The sequence below is a fragment of the Onychostruthus taczanowskii genome, unplaced genomic scaffold (genome assembly GCF_017590055.1).
Source record: "Onychostruthus taczanowskii isolate IOZ18803 unplaced genomic scaffold, ASM1759005v1 scaffold12, whole genome shotgun sequence".
Taxonomy (NCBI): domain Eukaryota; kingdom Metazoa; phylum Chordata; class Aves; order Passeriformes; family Passeridae; genus Onychostruthus; species Onychostruthus taczanowskii.
Genome location: NW_024498351.1, coordinates 5760231 through 5780094, shown reverse-complemented (window position 1 = coordinate 5780094; position 19864 = coordinate 5760231). Strand labels below are relative to the sequence as shown.

Sequence of the window (19864 nt, the reverse complement as noted above, 5' to 3'; positions counted from 1 at the left end):
GCTGAGAAAAATATTTGGCAGAAAAGCCCCTTCTAAAGTATGCTGTAATACTGATGGTGTCAGGTCAGGCTCTAGGGGACATCTATCAAAATTAACGACTTATTTTAAGAATCAATAAACACAATGCTAAGAACAAGAGGCTGAAGAATGTTTACATAGCATTTTATATTTCTGATTTCAGTTTTTACACAGAAACTCATTTGTTTCTGCTGCATGGACATCAGCAATACTTCATTTTTTTATTGCTGAATAACACTGGATAGCAAATAAGGCAATGAAAAATTTAAAGCAAGAACCATACTTCAAATACATAAATATACATTATACTGTAAGCATTGTTATATATACATAGATAGACATTTTTATTCAGAAGCCATTACATACCCAATATTACTACACTAAAAAAGAAAAGCAGAAAAGATATGCATATTTTCTGCAGTTGGACTGATGTGTGTACTGAAGTTAAACACACATATATACATGCACAATTGTCAAACCTAAAAAAATTATGGCTTTGGTGGATCTTACATTTATATTCACATGCTTTGCTGGATTTATGCCTTAAATTTCAAGATAAATTCTGAATTAATAAAATAACTACTAAAATTTCTTAAGTATATCAGCAGTTTGAAAGGGAAAAAAGACTCTGCAATATATTTTTGTAAAAGAATGTAGAATTAAACATTCTAAACATCTCCCAGGGAATGCAACACTGCAAATGCATATGCTGCTATTTAAACAGACTTAAGAAAAAGTTTCTCAGTGAAGAATGTAAGAGTGAATTAATGGCTAAATTAGTCAGTAACAAATATGTACTGCATTTGCACTAACCTAAGAACAAAGAAAGTGAATGACCTTCATCAATTACCAATGAGTTTTTAGTCTCTGGATTTTTTTTTCCTGCTGATTATTTCTCCGTTTATAGAAAACAATAATCTGGAAGTATCTGGGGTTCGCTTCCATGCTAGCATATTGTATTTTAACTAAATCACGTTTATTGTTATAGGAAAAATATCCAGGCAGGTAGAATCAGTTCAGAAAAGGAAGTGATGCCATTGTTTTACAACTGAAAAGTCTCCAGAAGCTGCCAAGTGGGAAAAAGAGGTCCCAGAAGATGGTGATGGAACAAGACTTTTTCAGGGGCAAAATGGGCACTAATGTGAAGATCCCTGAGGTGACAAAGCTGCTGGACATACAGCTATTGTGTCTGCAGCTTCTTTTTGTGATGCCACCCTGTGTGCTGCAGGACACCCACATTCAGTCTCATCCTGCCCTGATGGGGACTGGAATCCTGGAATCTTTGCCCTTGATCTGAACACTACTTTGGCTCCTGCCAGTTGATATTTATGAACATATCATAATCAATGTGGAAGAAGGTGGATATCCATGATGTTTCTAGCAATTATACTGTTGTACAAAACCAATATCAGATTTTTAAAATCCAAATAATGAAGACACAGTTCCTCAAGAGAGTTTTCTTAAGAACCATTTTCTAAGCATCCTGAAGTTCTTCTTTTCCCAGAAACAAAGTGTATGGCTCTTTGATAACAGAGATCCCAGTTCAGAACCGTTATCAATTTAACAGGCATAACAATTTTCAAGCAGTGGTCAGTTCAAAACTCTTCCTGACCTCTGCAATGACAAAACCCCATAAATCACATATTTAAATAAACAAAGTGGAAAACCAGATTCCATGATACTTTAAAGGATTCAAATACTGAAAAAAAAAAAAAGCCCTCTGTGTCTTCTTTAATTAAAACATGAAGTTTGCATCTGGTATCCTAAGTGCATCTTGCACTTAATTTAAGTAATGTTCAGAAAAAAAGTTTATTGTATTACAGAAAAATCTGTCTCGCTCATTATCATATGATAATTAGATAGTGATGTTAAAGGTCTGACAGGAGAAAGATAATGAATCCCCAGTGTAGAGATAACAGAAGGAATTTCAGCAGTATGATGGACCTCAAAAAGGTATGAGAAAGATGATACCACACATCACAGGTTAAGTCAAACATCTGCAGATGTGTTTCAGGAATGAAGAACACCAGCCCTCCCACTGTTCACCATGTCTTTAGACATTTTATGGACACAACAACAACAACAACAACAACAACACCCAAAAAACCCCAAAAAAACAAAAAAAAACAACAAAAAAAAACCCAACCAAAAACAAAAAACATAAAACCCCCATGAAAATAGTTTCTGTTTTTGATTCCTCTCCAAACATGGTTTGAGAGAGCTCATCCCAGGGGAGTAGCAGTGTCTAATGTGAATTCTCCATCTCTGCCATAGTAATTGATGTTGTAGTTACCTTGGGAAACAAATTGAAAATTAAAATTAAATAATCTGCTGTGAGATCAAACTACAAGCAACCAATTTATTTAGTGTCTGACTGAGTAAAACATGGCACTGTGCCACTCAGAAAAATGAAGATGACTTTACATAGTATAGTCATAGCTGCAGAATAACATAACAGTGCTGAAAATGCTCTGTACAAACATTTCTTTCTAAGCTTACATCTATACATGTCTTGTAGTCAAAAATGCATTCCTCCATGTTTATTTCTACTGTCTGCTTCTGAATATTTCCTTTATTACAACATTTCTTGACATTGTCATGTGATACAGATCAATGTATCAATCATACAGTAAAATCCCTAATATTAACATAGCCATTTATAAAAATTAAGCAATACCACTTGCCAACAGTAGCTAAAGGTAGTTTATAATCTTAATTTATGGACATGACACAAAAAATTAAAAGCAACATTAAACAGTTTTATCTTATGACAAGCAGAGTCCTTCACTCAGAGTAAGACAGAATATGATATGATGGTATATATTTTTTTAATTTTAAATCATACCTATCTCTTTGTTAGGTGAACTGCTGCATGTTGAGCAATAATTAAAAAAAATTAGTCTGTTTTGCAGGAGTCAAAATATATCACTGATTGAATCTAACTTTCTCTGGTATGAGAATGATTGCTGCACTTGCCGGAGTGCTGTGGAAGCCTTTGCCTCTACAGAAGCAGCTGTTAACTTCTGCCTTTATATAAGAAAGGGGTTTGCTATTCCCACTCAGCTCTAACCTCTGTGGGGTTCAGAAATCATTGCCTTTTGCCCCTTGCCAATCAGTGCCTCTGAAGAGAGCAAGGCAGGAACTGTTCTTTTAATGCACAGGCAAAAAACAACCAGCTTCTAGTGGGACAGGTTAGGAGCCAGCACCCTCCCTACCAGTAGCAGTTCATTTCTGTTTCAGCTGCTGTGTCTATCAGCTGACAAACACAGCTAAAATAACTAAATCTTATAATTTTGTCTTAGTAATATTAAGTAAAATATCTGCATATTATTTTTTCTACTTCAAGTTGCTGAGGGTAGCAACAAAATCAAAGCCCTGGACATTGGTCCATTTCCAAGGATCTTAAGATTGTTTCTAAAGTACTAAGAAAACACCTCAAGTCCACATCAATATTTAAGCTCATATTTTAAGAAGTCAAAGCAAGTATTTATTAGTCTTATTAAATCCTGTACAAATAAGTTAACCTTTCATTGTTTGCTTCACTGTTAGTTTAAACGTCCTGGGTACATACACCTTCAAAGCATTAATTTGTTTGGATATTGGTCTAGAAACCCCTTAATACATGTCACCATTCAATCCTAAATCATTACAGAATCACAGAATAATAAGGCTGGAAGAGACCTCTAAGATCACTGAATCCAACCTATGCCCTAACACCTCAACTAGACTATAGCACCAAGTGCCATGTCCAGTCTTTTTTTAAACACATCCAGAGATGGTAACTCTACCACCTCCCTGGAAGACAATTCCAGTACATTACCACCTTGTGTCGACACAGGCTTTACTTAATTTACAAAGTAGTACTTTTCTTTCCTGAAAGATTCTAGGCTTTTTCACAGTACATATTTCTGCTACCTGAGCAAAGGCAGTAACTGATGAAAAGATTGTTATCCTCTCTACAGATCAGGATAAGACATGATATGGAACAGTGAACTCCACAATAATTTACTGGTGCCCAAGAAATTACTAGAATCAGCAATCTCAAATTCCACTCCAGCTCCCAAAATGAATATGCTTTGCTTCATGGGGGCACTGGCACTGTGCCAGGGTCAATCCATGACAGCCAGGCATTAACTTTCTTGCTTGTTCAGCCAAATTTCCACCCTCCTTTCTTTCCAGTCAATCCTTGTTCCAATCTGTCTTTACCTCAGAGCCCTTTAAGAGTAGTCTTTTACCATTTTTCTTCAAAGCACTAAAACTGCCATTGTGTGCTCTGCAAGCCCAGTTCCAGTGTTCTCACCCTCTGTTTAGGGCTATTCTAATACAAGTAGAGCCAAATTTTTTCTGTAAGTCACAGCATAGCTTTGGTAATAAGGAAATACCACAGCACACCACAGAACTTAATGAATTAATGGAATTACAGTGATTACCAAACGAAGTAAAATATAGTAAAGCAGCTGTGATAAAATAACACAAAACACACCAATCATTCATTGTTTTAACAGTCCAAACATTTTAGTAAATCCAAGTTCAGTATTGTAACTTATCCTGCCTACTGTCCTCTATGACTACATGACTGCTTAGGGCAAGTTAAAAATCTAGACCTTGCTTAGAAATCTTTCTCCCCAGATAAAGAGGAATTTCCTCACCTTTCTACCTTTCTTTTTTTTTCTGTAGAAATTGTTTTAAGAGGCAAAGAAACACAATCAAGTGTTTCCTCTGTGCTCCAAGTTGAATAGATTGCGATTTGCAACATTAGATAGCTACCAAGCCAGGAGATGAAGAAAATAATTACCTTTGTTTTCTGAGAAAAAACCAAATTATCTACTTTTCTATCTTGTCATCTATCTTGAAAACAAGTTTCACAGAATACATGTCAACTTCAAAACTACTAATATCTCTTATTTTAAGGTCATGAGACAGACATTTCTGCTGCTTAAAAATATTAGCATTTGTGTAATAACACCAAACACTGCATCTTAGTATTGAAACTAATGTTCTTGAACACAGGACAAAACCCTCATTTTAAAGTATCACTGAATTTCTTATACTGGTTTTGTGGCTGACTCATTTCCCTGTAATGGTCTGAAGCAAGACCCTGGATCCAAATATACCCCTGGGAGAAGCCCAGACTCCAGATGTGAAAGTTATATTGCAGCCACATCTCTGGTTTCAATTAAAAGCACAGGGGGAACCTTAATTAATACATCCATGTTTTGGCATGCAGCTAAAGGAAGGACCGATTCCCAAATGCTGCTGATAAAATACATATTTGCCATTTTAAGTATCACATTAAGTACTTTCATAGGGTAAATATTTTCCTATGCTAGGACCAAATAACAGGGAGGCACGCTGAGAAGGCAGCGTGGGAAAAATATTATTTTCCTGTGAGTCAAAACCTCTGTGAAAACACTCCTCAGCAAGCCCACCAGACAGGCTCACAGCACCTGACCCTCTGCTCCCTCCACCACACGCTGAGGATGAGAAGGCAGCCCTGGACTGTGGCACATCCGCACCCCTGGCCCGCAGCATGGCTGGAACCCCAGCTGAGCAATCCCCGACGGAGACAGCCCCGAGAGCCACGGCCCCCCTGCACTGCAGGAGCGCTGGAGCTGCACTGCTCACGGCCATTTTCACTGAGGCAGAGATAAAGATACCTCAGCAAAAACTAGAGACCTGCTGTGTGTAACCGTGATGCGTTATTCAGGTTTTGGACTTGCATTTTGGTTTTGCTTTTTTGAGAAATCCCAATACTGAACTGACATAACTGATAACCCCTCGAGTGATCTGGGTGCCCAGATGAGGAAGCATTTGAAGGAGAGGAGCTGCTGCAGTGAGGGCAAGCAATCCAAAGCATCTGGAAATTATTCTCACACTTTAAAGGAATGTATTTTTAAATATAGCATAATCTACATTTTCAGTCTCTCTAAGTACAATACTTCCATAAAACTTGTAAGAGAAAAGCTATAAAAAATAAATGTATGTCTTCTTTTCAAGAATTAAACCTCATCCTGAGGACATGCAGTGGTCGTGACAGTATGCAGGAGTTAAACGTAAAGATCAAAGTGTTGCCCATAGCCAAGGGAATTTAATTAGAATCCACAGAAGGAAAAGCACTGACAGTCTAGAACATGAAGTCATTGTTAATTGTTGTGCTTACTGATTCCTTCCAAATACCTACTTACAGCTCAATCTCTCAAATTTAGCAATGCATAGCACTTTACTATTTAACTTGACCTTTAACTTTACATGTCTGCAAAATCTGATTTTTGTTTATTTCATAGACCAAAAATGCTTTTAAGGAGCAAATAAACTAGAAAATATAGCAATTATTTTGTGATAAAAGTGAAATCTAGTAACCTTTTATCCCACACCATTAGTGAAATCTTTAGCTAGTATTCATGACTTAGCCTGCATCTCTTTTTTAATAAATGAAACAACAAACTGCTTAACAACTCCAAATGTCTAAAGCATGAAGTAACTTCTTGTTTGAGTACCATGGTCTGGATTAACTGTGAAGCATCTTTCAGAGATGATAAAAAATTTCCCCTACTTCTTGAAAGACACTTATCTTGCTGAGATTTGTACCTGCACGTATTCTTGCTGAAGCTGATGTAACAGTTTATGCAACTGACATACAGGTTTGCATAAATACTATTTTCCCAAATACACTGGGGCATGGTAGAGCAATATAAAACATTGATTGTAGTGTCTAAAGACAGTGCATGTAGTTAAATATTCCCTTTGTGTTCACAGCTTTAAATTATAATGAACAGCAAGTTTTATAAATAAAAGTACTAAAAGTATTATAAATAAAAAACTAAAAGTTTCCATGGACTCCACAGATCTTAGAGAAGTGTCTGAAAACTAGGACTGAAAAAGAAAAGTGTTTCATTAGCAGATTTCAGTTGCAGAGTTTTCTGACTGGGTATTTGCCACCTGTCACTTCTGTTTACAACATCTACAGAATCATTTTCATGCTGGAAATCACTAACAACTACCTTTCATATTTATTCATAGCTAAGCACTCATGCCAACTCCCGCTGAAGTCAACAGCAGGTTTCTGGATACAGCAGGAATAGGATTAAACCTAAAAGGTCTGTCACTGCTGTCACTGAAATACTGATTTGCATGTTTTCTTATTTTTGAACCAAAATATGACCTTGGCTTTTTAATGTAGGGTTTTTGCAGCTAAGTGTGCAGATGCAATAATCACAGAACTGAGGTCATTTGAGATTACAGAAAGGTTAAAAACTATGCATGGGAAGGTAATAACAGGAACTTCTAATTAGCAAAAATGGTTTGTCCTGCAGCATTGAGGTTATGTCCTTGTGCTTTTCCTAAAAAAAAAAATTGATTTAAGATGTGTAATAAACTCAAATAGATGGCTGAAGAGGTGTTTTCATAGCCGTCATACAGATACTGATTCTGCTTTAGGAAGGTCCCTGCAAAAAAAAAACAAACCAGCTCTGAAGAAGCAGAGAAACAAGCTACGTTCCCAATTGTTCTCTTCCACGGTATTTGCAGAGCAGGACCAAGAGGCACCTTCCTTTTTGATTAAATGACTACAGATGGTTTCTGCTACAAAACATATTTAAAAATAATTGGAATTGCTGATTTAGCCCATGTGCACTGTAAATTAGCACCTTCCTTTTTTATTTCACTGATTGGCCTGTCATTTTGCACACAATGGTACAGGCACATATAGTTATTCATAGCCCACCTCTTTCAAAATCTGCTCCTCTAAAAAAGATTTGAGTACACAAAAGCAGATCATCTTACCTTTGAAAAGACTATCAGCACATCCAGAGAGACTGTATGCTCTAGGAATACATTACAATACCACTTTGAGTATCTTGTTTAGGTGCTTTCTAATACTCTTCTGCAAAATACAGCAGATATGCATTTAAAGCAGAGAAAGCTAGGTAAATATATGGATTTATATTGCACTTAAAAGCACAGGTTTCCTTTTTCACTAAGATGATGAAGCTAAGTAAAGATGAGAGCTTCTGTAAAATACTGAGCTTGCACATGTGGTATTAAGATAAATTAATCTTGTTAATCACAACAAATAAGCACTTAATGACTAACATTAGCCTGTTGTTAGTGTATACCATGTGTGTAACAAAACTAAAGATTAAATAAATCCAGAAGCAGATTTTGGCTTTCTGTTGAATGTTCAATCTGAGATGCTTGTTATTGTCTCCAGTGCAATTGCTGAAGTTACCACAGCTATTGCTCTTTCAAATCCTTCCGTTCCATTTATTCAACACTTCTTTTAAGCATGTGAATGAAATCAAATTGCACAGAGTGTTTTTCAGATTACTTTTGCACAGGAAAAGTCAGCACATGTAAATGAGAGCAGCAGGGAGAAAGAATGCAAGATTAACTCAGAGAGAACTGCCATGTTCACCACGTATTCTGTAATATCTTCCTCTTGGCCCTGGTGGCAGTTTGAGGGGAAGAGTGAGGAAAAAATGTGGCCCTATGGAAAAGTAAGCTGAAAATATTTATGGGAGATTCAGCTTTGACATATCTAAACCACAGCAAGGCTATTGAGATGTAGAAATGTGAGCTCCTTTATAAAAAAACTTCTCAAGTCATTAAAATGTCGCTTCTGGTTTTAATAATAGACACAGTAAAAACCAGAGGATCATTGAGGTATTGATCATGACACCAAGGAAAAGAAAATATTTATAATGCTACATTTCAAAATCTTCACTAGTGATAAACAATAAAAAAAAGACACATCCTTATAGGTAAAACATATCAAATAGTAGAAGCCTTGGTCAGTGCTGCTGCTCCAGTTAGAACAGATACATTTAGAAAAATTTAGCATGTTTCAAGCTAAGCATTATACAGATTCAAGTACATTAGCTGTTGAATTGCAACCTCTTGTAACAATACCAAAGTTGAATATTCAAATAGAACAAAAATAATACCATCCAGTATTTTGAAACTCTGTTTCAGTTTTGGATATTTTTGTGCCAAAGTACTGGTTACAGACTGGCACAGAAATAGATGCTTAGCTTGCAATGCTTGCAAATTCCATTGAAATTCACTAATTTCTGTGGAAGGTGTTTCAGACGAACAGAGATTCAACAGATTAAGAGATACTGGAGAATGGAAATCCAAGAAAAGGTTAACAAAGAACAATTCAGAAACTCTGATCAGATGTATCAATTGCCAGCCTCTAATTCAAGGTGCAAATTCAGGGTTTAATTACTGAGGCAAATTAAATGTATTTTAACCATAATTCTTCTGCTGCTTTTTTGTGACTTTTTGTGCAAGGTCCTCAGGTCTTTCCTCTCATTGGGTAAATACAGCTATTGTGCATTGCATGAACCACAGGATAATCTTCCTGGAGTTATTCTAGGCAGGGCACCTAGAATTGCCCACTTTTCCTCACTTCACAACCTGTATAACTGCACTGGCTGCAATAATGTTAACATCACAGTATTCTTACTGAAGTTTGAAAGATCAGAGCTTGTCTCCATTTCTCCAACTGCAGTTTTCCTATTTTTTCTAATTTATTTTGCTATTCTTTGTGATGTGAAAGATAAAACAAAGGGAGATACAGACAGAATAGAAGATTAAGGAGGAAAGAACAGAAAAAAAACCTATAGAAGAACACGAGGATCCAAAAATACATAGGAAATAAGGAAAATACAGAATAGAAGATTAAGGAGGAAAGAACAGAAAAAAAACAAAAAAACTATAGAAGAACACGAGGACCCAAAAATACATAGGAAATAAGGAAAACACGGCCAATAGAGCAAAACTATTTGTAATGGAATGGACAGTTCTCTTACTGATAAAGTGCTTTCTCTCTCTCCTACAAATCCACTAAAGTTTGGTAGTTTCTTATGCAAATAATTTTCTGTAATCTGTCAGTATAGGCTATAGAATATGTTGACATGGTAATTCCATGGAACTTTCCAGCAGTATTTTAGATTTTAGAAGAATTTTTTTGTTTGTTGTTTCTGTGTTTCAATCAACTCTCCTGGCTATGTATTACCCTCTGATGCACAATTCAGGAAGGATATGTGTTTATTACCTTGACTTGGCCGTCAAGATTCAATTTCTAGTTTCACTGGTTTGCTGCACTAACACCTATTGAGGGGCTGGGAATGACATACCTTGTTTTGCAGCACTGTTCAATGAGGCTGCCCTGTGTTCATAAAGAAGTAAAAATTTTCTGTGTTATTTTCTAGTATTTAGTTTTAAATGGCATTGATTTGGAACATAAAGGCTAGATGTCCACTGTTACCAATGTAAGGTTTAGTTTCATAATTTTACATTTTCTTTTTTTAAGGCTATTTCACTTATGTTTTATAATATGCCTAAAAGGAACCTCTTTTCTCTGTCCATCAGGCCTTCTGAAATACCAGTTAGTGCTGCACATGTATCTGAGATCCCAGGATGGAAGCATTACTTACCCAGCTTCCTTCAAGGCCCTGACCTGCATTCCAGTGTGGCAGGATGGAAGTGCACTGGTGTCAGCAATCACCCATAAACACAAGCAGACCTTCCTCCTGCTGCCACCACAGAAGGTAAGGAACTGTACTGGCATCCAGCTCTTAGTTCAAAGTGTGGCAATTTATGATTCAATGCTGGGAGGCTTTGGGCTTCAGTCCTCAGGCAAAATCAGCATACAACATAGCATCTTGGTCAGAAGGAGCTCCCAAACAGGAGCAACAGCCAAAGAAAAGCAGCAACAGAGTCATCTCAGATTACTTTGTCGAGAGCCCAAACTAAAATCAAATGTTATTGATAAACATCTTTGTCTCAACACTTCAGCCACCCAGAGACCTTAGGCTCACTTGAAGTGTAGGGGCTGTACCACACCAAAGGTCCTTCAAGCATAATTTCCCACCAAAACATTAACAAATAACATACGAATTCTGTATGTGCTGTTTTTTAAATCTGTAAAATGGAAATCCACCACTGAACACCTGTTTTCTTTCATTATATTAAGAAACTAGGTTCATTTCAAAAATGGAGCCATATAACAGGATGTCTCCAACTTGCTGTGTTGCATACTAGTTCTGTGAATAACAGCTCCAAGCAGAAAAGAACACAGTTCAGCTGTTTCAGAGGTGAAAGAGTAGAGCAACTGGCAAGTGAACTGTGGCAGAAAAGCTAAAAATGAACCAAAATCAAATTCTGGCCATATCAAGTGCATAGGTACTCAGAGGAATACTTCAAATAGGTTTTGCATGTTATTTGAATATTATCTTGATTGAAGAGGTATGCTCCTTTGCCTGGACAGTTAAAATTATTGAAAAAAGAAATCATGTAACAAATAATGGGTTTCACCTCTGTACTTGTTTATGTGCACAGAAAGAGGATGCTACATTGCAAGTTCCCTCTTTTCTGAGGGACTAAAGGCTGAGAAGCCATGAGAATAGCTGGGGCAGAGGGAGGGAATGTGATGCACCAGTTCCTGGAGGATGTAAACCAGAAACTTAAGTTTAAGGATAAAGAAAGGTAGTATCTCCTTTACAAGGAATTTCCTGCCAAGATGAAGGCAACATTTTTTAAGCATCTTGGCATTCTAGAGCATTTTGAAGCACCACGAATCTTGCAGAGTGCACTCTCAACAGGTAAAAATAACACAGGGAGGAAAGAAAGGTTGCTGCACTGTGTATAGTCTTCCTTTATATGGGGTCAGAAATATTTGACTTTTCTGCTTACACTTTAGGTGATGTGGAAAATACAAAACATTTCTTTTAAATACGTGTACCTGACAAGCTTTAATGAGACACAAGCACTAACTTTACAAGTATGTTGTGACAATGGAGAAATTAAAATTCTCACAGTATCACAAGTATCATTACAGCATATTCATGTTGTAAACCTTTGCTCTGGGTTTTCAACTCGGTTTATAACAGGCATCTAAATCCCACGATGCCCATACTATGTTAAATTGACATTAGGATTACATTCCTAAGTAATGCAGCTTCTTTGCTAAAAGACAGAGTGCCAAACCTAAGTTTAAAGATTGGAATGTATTTATTAATATCTTACTAAAGATCATGAGTGTTTTCCATTACTGTAGTGTAACAGCTGGGAAAGAAAACATTGAGTATTTGTCATATAAACCCATATAACTGCTTTTTCAGGCATCTTTATTCCAAGATGAAACAGGTCAGCCATTTACAATATAATAGCTTACAATAATGGCAATAAAATCTAACTATTTTTAGGTGCTTTTCTGCCACTACCACTCTCTTATTTATCATCTTATTTTTCCATATACCAATTTCCTGCTAACAAAATTCTGCCCACAACACAGGCAGGGATAGATGTCCTGTTTTCGTTTTTACTATGGGTAAATCATACCCTTGTATCCTATCAGTAGTCCTTGTTTTTCACTGTTTCAAAGCCTATTTGAAAAGATACTTTTTCCTTTTAATTCCCCTCTCTATCGTTTGAACCCTTTTTTGCTTAGAACTTATGATTACTTAGAACTGCAAATAATTTTCAAAGAGAAACTCAAAGGAAGATATGAAACCGCATTTCATATATTAAGCAACCATCAAAGCCAGTTTTTACTGGCATTTCTGCGTGCCTGTCTCTAATCTGCTACGAGAATAGTCAGTGACATGATGCCCACCCACCTCTATCTCATGCATGGTATAGCTGCATACTTCAAACTGTGACTAGCTATGCCTCTGTTGGTTCTCAGATTTACTGTTGCTATGGTCAGTGACTTTTTCCACACATAGCTGATCATCATGCTGCCTCTCCCACAGATCAGGAGCATGTGACATACAGGGCTAAGTCCGAACCTGATCGAAGCTGATACTAATTTTCAGATCAGCAACAGATTTTCAGTGCCACACTATGAATGTGGTCTCTGTCTCATGAGCACATCAAAAGGTTTTGCAAACTCTGCCTAACTTGAGATGAAGACTGGTCTCCTCTGTGTTATTTCACTGCCACCAGACAACCAAATGTTTTTGTCTGCAATGGGAAATATTTCATTACCTTCCAACATTCATGAAGGTCTCACTATTTAGTCAGCAAGATCACAACTTGTGAAAATTCTTACAGAACTTTGTTTACACTTAAATACTGGTATGTAACCTTCTGTGAGGTCATCCTTGGGCAGGTTGCTTAGCAGACAAATAATGCCACTGCTACCCTGCATTCTGCTCTCTCTCTCTCTGTTGCTGTTGGTAGGCCTATTACTTGCTTACTTTAACCCAGAAGGAGCCAATTAAGAGCAGGGCCATAGAGAAATATACAGCAAAAGATGATGTCTGACCTGAAGGGTTTGCCCTCTGAATGGCTAAGACAGGAAAATGGGATATGAAAGGAGCATAACAGTGCCTCCTTTGTAAGTGGGGAAATAAGGCATGCTGGAGATCAAAAAAGGAAGACAGCAGCCGAGCTAAGAAGTGAATCCAGATGTCTTAGCACAAGTTAAGAGTTTGCACAAGTTTCTTGGGCAGTTTAGTAGATCTGAGTGACTTAGAAAAGTCATGTTTGACATTATAAAAATTGACAGCCAGATTTTAAAAGCAACAGTGGGATTACAACACTTTAAACAGTAAAATTGTAATAGGTTTTACAGACAGGATTCATAAAATAATGCAGGTGCTAAATATAGATGGAGAACAGGGAAGGTATCCTTACACTAAATCTTCATGGCTAACACACAGCAGGTTTAATGTCATTCTGTTACTTCTGAAGGCTTCATAATTCCTTAAAGGAAATGCATTTCCCCTTGGTTGGTTTTTAATATCATGCAACTTGTTTGGGAACTTTTAACTGTATCAAAAGAAGCATTTCATTCAAACTATAATTAACTGTAATTTCTGTCACAATTTTTGTGGAAAAACATCAGTTCCCCATTGACCAAAAGCCTTGCTAAGTTACTCAAGCCACAAGACTCTTTCCCTTCATAAGATTCTTCCCATGGGGAAATTCTAAAATCCTACCTCTAAATATGCCTTGTGAGCTCTGTGGACTAATGGCTCCATTGTCACTAAAATTTCAAAAATGTATCCATCCACCAAAGATTTTTCTCATCGTGAAGGCAAACGGTTTTGCACTTTCAGATTGCTAGTGCAAAGAGACAAGAGACAAGTATGAAGACAATTTTGACAAAAACAACAAAAAAGGAGATTTAAAGTTAGATTGATACATGCTTTCTCTGAAGACATGGAAATTTTGCCATTTTTAGCAGTTCTATTTAAAACAGGAACGGCAATGAGTATTTTAGGGTCCTGGATGCCAGCAGTCTGGACTAGGGAGAAACACAGCTATTCATGTAAGCAGATGCCCCTCCCTATTAACCAGAAGGCAGCACCTGAGCATATTGTCTTGTGTTTTCAAATCATAGAAATCATTATGAGTAAACATAAAATCCCAATTTTTCCCAATAACGAACTAGAAATATTGCTGAGGTGTTCCTCGGTATTCAGGCTTTTACTAATGCTCTTTTGGGTGTGAAGGGTTTGTGTATTTGCCGAGGAGGGCAATCAGCTTTCCCTGAACAATTTTTGCCAGTCTGCATCTGTATCAAGTGCCAAGTGAAATGCAAGGTTAAAATGAAATTAAACACACATTTACTTTGGTCAGCATTAGAAAGACAAAAGTGTGTTGTGCAGTGATGACTGCCTAATATACTATTGAGAAACTTGATTTTGTGCTATCATTTATTAAAAGTGGAGAGTTTAGCAGCAACTAAAACTGCACTCTCTGGAATGAGTGACATTCAAGAATTACACCAGCAAGATTCCCACAAAATACATTTTCCCCAAAAGCATGATATATTTTTGTTCTGAATAACTCAGAACTGGGCTGAGGAACAGATTCACTTCATAAATGTATGTTTCTTTCAATTTCTATTTGTGGAGGGGAAAATAATCAAAGAATTTTAGCATGTGGCCCTCTAACAAGAAATTTTAACTTTATTCAGAGGGAGGCAATTGGATGGCTTGCATGGGATATTCCCTGCAGCTCACTAATACAAATAGCTCTCCAAAGGCTAGATTCCACAATGCTTGATAACATCTTTGGAAGTGGTTCCAGTCTCCTCCAAGATGATACACACGTCCTGTTTCTAGATTACAACTACACAATTGAAGCTCTCTTCCTGAGCCACTGCATGGCTGACCTATTTTCTATATGGACTTAGCTGAAACAATCAATGGGCATAGCCATGCGTGAAGTGCGAGGCATAGCCAAACCATCCCAAGGGAGGGCTCCAGACAGCTCTGTGCCCCACAGCCCCTCACAGGAGTGCAAGTCTCCAGGCATTTCTCCCCTTGCCTTAGGACAGAGAAAAAGTGGCCTTGTCACTCAAGCAGGAACAGCAGAGCACTCTGTTCACAGGCAGATACATATGTGTAGGAAGTAGAGACAGGGGCTCTCATGAAGGAAATGCCCTCTAAGAAATAACACAAGGTCACAGCTTGGTTGTCATCTGGGCTTAGTGCTCTCCCTGAAAGGAATTATCCTCCTGGGCTTGACTTGCACAAGGGGTTTCATTTGAATGCTTCTGCTAGCAGGACACCGTTCTCTTGGAACAGCTACTTCGAGTGTGAACAGCGAATATGCAAGAAGGAAATCAATTCACAAATTGACTTTAAGTAATACAAAGGAACTAATTTAAAGAGTCAGAGCAGTAAAATCAAGAATAATGTGTAGCACAATACTGCCAAGTTCAAGTAGCTGGGAGAGTGCTTAAAAGTAGCAGTAAAGGCCTGAACCATGGAAGGGAGCATTTGAGAATGTCAGTTAAAATACAATTAATCTCAATTAAATCTGGAAGCAGTAATATTCTTAGTAAGGGCATCTATTCCACTTAACAAAACCATCATAAAACAGGAAACATTAATAAAAAACAACTGGAAGTGAGTATCACAAAATGCTCTGATAGGGTGGAATTCTCCTGAAGGCCTGTGGAGGCCCTGAAGCTCAGAGGTGCCTGGGTCTGCATCAATGGACAGGACGTGGTGAGGCCTCTCTGTGGTGAAGTACAATTCATCTGTAGGGATCGTATTCGCTCTGCCTTAGGTCATGAAGCAGCAGAACAGTGAAATGTGCACTCCTACAAAAAGGGAGTTTATATCAGCTTGCTCTCAACACCACATCTACAAAAATAAATATCCTGTGTGGTGAGCCACTTCCTAGCACTGACCTACAACTGCCATCACCCGATTAGGACAACCAAAAAAAATGGAAGAACAGCATAGCACCAAATGAGCTGCAGTCAGTACCTATGGCACAAGTAAAAGGCTTAACTATAGATATTAAAATGTTTTTTTTCAGTTGTCTCAAAGCATGTGAATCTATAAACAAAACCCTTATACAAAATCTGCTTTTTCTAGCAAATTTTGCTGCCTTTATTAGTAAAAATTAATTTGTTGTTTACACCATAGCTAGAAGCCCTAGCCAATTTAAGCACATGCTTAAATCCTATTGTAATTTTAAAATTAAATAGATACTAACATTCTGCCCTCAACAGTGTTGCTTTGTTGAACAAAAACCGATGCCTTGAACTGACTTAAAAATATAATGTTTAATGATAAACTTGAATCTCTACTTGTCCTACAACTATTCATGGAAGACACACTGAATATGCATCATACATACAGCCATACAATATACAAACTTCATACAGCCCCATCTCAAATGGTGAAGACATGCTAGAAAGAATCATCAAGGTAATGCCAAATATGAGATTTGGCCCTAATTTAATTTCAAATGCTAAAAGTCTTAATTGCAATAGCAAACATCTACGTAAATGCAGTAGATTTTAAGACACATAGACAATAAAGGTCTTTAAAAAGTAAATAGTACAAAAAGTGCAAGGAATCCCAGAAAACAAACTCTAATGGCAGCTGTCCAATGGCCCAAATTTCATTTGTTAACAAAATGTGCCATCTGAAATGTAATGATTTCTAAATAACATTACAATAAAATACTTTAAATCATGTTCTGTAGTTTCTAAGAATTTTTTAAAATAAGATTTCTTTTTACTTATACAGAACTTTTCTAAAATGCTTAAGCTTTTATAAAGAAAAAATATATCTTTTTCTTTTATAAAGAAAAAATATATCTTTTTCTTTATAAAAACCTGTTGCTCGTCTACAAAATAGATACAAAATACAGCCAGTACCTCCTTACACGTATTTCCTTGTGGATAATTCAGAATGTAGCATATACTTGCTTAGATTACTGAGGTGCTTGATTTTTAGTTTTTGGGGATTTTTTAAAGTACAATATGATTTACAGGATTTTTTGTTAACAGCTCATTTCAGTTAAGAGGAAAATAGTTGTGTTTGCTACAAATTCTATCTTGGACTACTTATTTTAAGTCTTGGTATTTTTTTTTTGGTTTTTAGAATTTTAAACAGATGGCATTCATACTCATAATAGCACTGATATTTTATCTTTTATAGCATGACATAACCAGGTTTTGACTGCTACTGATATTTGGCATATTAGATTTTATTATCAACTCTTACTTATGTTTTGATTTTACTATGGGATCTGTTTTGAAACAGACTGTCATAGAAGGCTAAGGACAGATTTTTTAAAAAAAAGCATTAATCCCAGCAAAACCAAAATACTCAACTTGAGTACTTACTTTTATGGACCCTGACTTCTCATTTTTAGTGTTTTATTAAAAATTTGATTAATTTGAGTACTCAGAAAGTGAACCAGTGGAAGAGAGGGCAGCGAGACCTCGGTGAGCCATTTTATTCATGTCAAAAAGGGGGAAAAAAACCACTGTAGAACTAAATTCCTTACCTTCTCCTCCAGTGTTTGCCTCATAATCTTGCATTGTCATGACTCAGAATAGCTGCAAGCTATATATTTCCACAGAAAAAGGAAGTACAACCAGGAAATCTGAAAATGTGCTTTCCTTCTCTCTCCGTCCATACTTTTCCTGCCTGCTTTGGATCAGCATGATTTCAGCAAAGGCTTTTTTTTTTAATATTTTTTTAAGAATGGGAGCACAAAGTTTTTGTATCTTTCCTACATAATCCTCGTGCTTCCTTACAACCACCTGGTTCATTTGAGGTTCTTGCTACTGGCAAAGCAAAGAGAACAGTCATCAGAACGTATGGCCATATGTAGCACTCCAGAGCAACACAATCCAAGCAAAAAACTTCTCTACAATTCTCTTCCCTACAAAGAGAACATTTGTAACACATTTGCACACATTCTCTGGATGCCTGAATTGCTTATCTTCTCTGATTAATTATGTAAAATGGTCTTTTACAGGAATCTCTTCCCAGTACAGCCTGTCACCACCTTTTGTTCCTGACCCTAGAAAAGTAGTAGACCCATTTATGATTTAAAGTGTATGTTTCCTTATGACTACTTTTTGTAGTTTGGAAACAAATCATCTTAATTCTAACTACAAGAAAAGGGAGTGGCTCCATTGGGAGTTCTGTCTTAGGAAAAATTCTAAGATTAGACCACTTCCAAATAAGTAAAACACTTTGTTCTATTCATACAAATATAATTAAACTCCTACACTTGTTATGAAAAAAAATCCTCTGTTACATTATTCTGTAGCTCTGTATTCTCAGACTTAATAATGGAGAATCCAAGTGAATAAAAATCTTGGTTTTCCTACTAGTATTCCAAAAAGCAAATGTCTGAACATCTCTCTTCAGAGCAACCCACATGCAGCACAGGGTAACCTGTAGTCCAGTGGAAGTGAAAAGCCCAAATACAGCATTATAGATACACTGCATCCTTGCTTATGACTTTTTCCCTATTAAATCATCCTTTGAACTTAGAAAGCCATCTTACTACATCCCCAGAATAAGTGACCAGCTCTGAAAATAGAACCATTTTAGAAGCAACATTAGATCAAGCTTGAGACACGACATATGACGTTTAAAAGATGTATAAAAGCACTCCTTTCTACATGAGAGAAAAAGTTTTCAAGTGTCTCATGATTATAGATAGTGATGATTTTATAAAGGGAATACTGAATGTAGGCTAGTAATGACCACTGAGCTTTAGCCACAGAAACAAACCTATTCACTCAGAAAACGGATTACGAGCCTGAAGTCTTGAAGAAATGGAAAGAGGGAGAAAATTGACTGAAAAACTGCTAATCGTCATGAATGCAACACAGTTTGGCGGTTCATTTATTCTTCCTACGAGACAGAAATAACTGGAATAGCAGACGCAGAGATGAAGTTATTGTTAGAGCATCAAGTATGTGATCAAATATCAGGCTGGTGTCTGATTCATGAGGTGGAATGATAGAATTTGCTCTGAAAACCGGGTAAGAAACCTTACCTAAGCATAACGCAGTAACACCAGCCTGGATGGCTTTAATTACCTTGACGAGCATCAGCAATTCGCGAATTCTTAGAAAGCCTCACAATGCACAAAGGCCGCCGGAGTACCGCTCGTGGCCGGAGCCCTCAGAGGGCTCCCCGAGCGCTTCCAGCCCCGAATCGATCCCGGTTTCGCTCACGCCCGTGTCTGGCTCGGAGCACGGCGCACACGGGGCTCGGGGCGCTGAGGGGAGAGGGCTTCCCGCGGCCCCCGCCCGCTGCCGGGGCTCAGCACCGATCACCGCCCGGCCGGAGAGAGCCCCGGCCGCGCCCCGCGGTCCCGGCCGGGCGCCCCGTCCCAGCGCTGTCCAGGGTCCCCGCCGCCCCTCTCCGCGCCCCGGGCGCCGCTCGCTCTCTCGCTCGCTCCCTCCCTGCCTCCGTCACTCACCATGGCGCGGGGTGCCCGCGGCCGCAGCCCCGCCGAGGGGCTCTGGGCAGGCGCGGCTGCCGCTCCCGGCGCCGCCAAGGTGTATTTGGGGAGCGGGCGCGGCGCGGCGGCGGCGGGGCCCGGCGGGAGGGGC

At 37.8% G+C, this 19864-nt stretch overlaps 1 protein-coding gene across 3 annotated transcripts in view; it reads right to left on the bottom strand.

Annotated features, from left to right (window-relative positions):
* GUCY1A1 (guanylate cyclase 1 soluble subunit alpha 1) overlaps positions 1 to 19853 on the bottom strand; it is a 36339-nt gene extending 16486 nt beyond the window's left edge. For 2 of the 3 annotated variants that reach the window (XM_041427945.1, XM_041427948.1), the window contains exon 1: positions 19732 to 19853. The gene's annotated coding sequence lies outside the window, so the exon portion shown is untranslated. Of the gene's footprint in view, positions 1 to 19345; positions 19664 to 19731 lie in introns of those variants that run through there. The other variant, XM_041427946.1, reaches the window with a different exon arrangement.
* Between the last annotated feature and the right edge of the window lie 11 nt (positions 19854 to 19864).